Here is a 1645-nt window from a genome sequence, read left to right on the forward strand (position 1 = left end):
CGTACTGAAATATCCCCGCCCCCTTGAATAAAATCTGCCTTACTGTCTCATTGAATATTTTTTTCTTTAGTAGCTCCTGATCTTTCAGTTCTCAACGTACTTACAACACTTTACCTCTTACAATGTCAAGCAACTTCCAAAATGTTGCAACGAATGTCGCTGATATCGCAGTGAATGGATTCAAAGCTGATTCGGAAAAGTCCAGGGAAAGACAATGAGAGAGTAGGGATCCATAACAATTCAGAGAGGAAGGACTGTTATTTCCACGAGTCATGCACTGAAATGCATATAAAGTTAATCCTTGAACAACTTGGGGATTGGGGGCCCCAATGCCTGCAAAGTCAAAAATCCATTTACAACTTTAAGATCAGCCCTCTGTGTCCGTGGTTCCACATCCAAGGATTCAACCAACAATGGATCATGTAGTACTGTAGTTAGTATTTATATAGAAAAAAAAAAAAAACTCTCATACCAGTGGACCCACACAGTTCAAACTCATCCTCCTCGAGGATCAACTGTAGTGAGAATGATTTTGTCAAATGCTTTTTTGCCTAGTGACTCCCTTCCTTCCCCTAGTTCCCCTGCCCTCCACTCCCCCCACTTCCTCCATGGATTTTTGGAATTTAGAGCATCAAGCAGGAAGTAGATTGTAAAGATAAATACAAATTTAAAATAAAAGGCTTAATTTCCTCAGTTTAAATAAGAGATTCCCCCCCCTCCATTTTCTTTGAGCATTTACTTTAGAAAACTTGTAAGTGCTTTCTCTTCTTTGAAACAAAGCAGGACCCTGCAGGACCTTCCAGGGGACAGACACCCCACCCCCACCCCCGTGTCCCCTGCTTCTTGTTTGTAGAAAGGCTTTAGCCTCCTAAGCTTTCCCAAGTTCCAAAAAGCAAATTTATTCAGAGAAGTGAGAAAATACAGAAACAAAGGAAAGCAGTCAAGCAAGATAAAATAATAATAGTTTACCCATAAACAAATCAAGAACCTTTAGTTCCTCCTCAAGGGCTACAGATAACATCCTGAGCCGCATCCTTGAGCTGTTTTGCAGAAACTAAAACCCCCACCAGGCGGAAGAAGTTAGCTGCACGCTGCCCACCAGCACGGAGACCCCAGGCCGGTGAGAGCAAAAAAAAAATTGATAATTGAGATTCCCAAAACACTACCCTGTTACCTCACCACCAACCAATCAGAAGAATGGTCACGAGCTGATCACACACCCTTGAACCCTCACCCCTAATATTGTCTTTAAAAACCCTCCTGAAAACCATTGGGGAGTTTGGGTCTTTTGAGCATGAGCTGCCATTCTCCTTACTTGGCCCTGCCGTAAATGCTGTACTTTATTTCACCACAACCCTGTGTCACTAGGTTGGCTTTGCTGTGCATCAGGTGAGCAGATGCAAGTTCAGTTTGGTAACACCTCTTTGAAATGTATATCAATCCTTTTGAAGACTAGATAGGTCTTTTGTCAAATTTATGACCCAGGAATATCGTTCGCAAGAACCTGGGAGCCATCTCTTTGAAACGGAAATGTGAAGGATCCAGCACAGCTATTTCCAGGTGACTGTGGGTGGGTAGGAGCCTCCTTCTAAGTTGCAAAACTACCTCCTGTCATAAAGATAGGAGAAGTTTGTTGTTCCTCCTG

The sequence above is a fragment of the Lipotes vexillifer genome, unplaced genomic scaffold (assembly GCF_000442215.2).
Source record: "Lipotes vexillifer unplaced genomic scaffold, Lipotes_vexillifer_v1.1 scaffold533, whole genome shotgun sequence".
In the NCBI taxonomy this organism is placed as follows: Eukaryota; Metazoa; Chordata; class Mammalia; order Artiodactyla; family Lipotidae; genus Lipotes; species Lipotes vexillifer.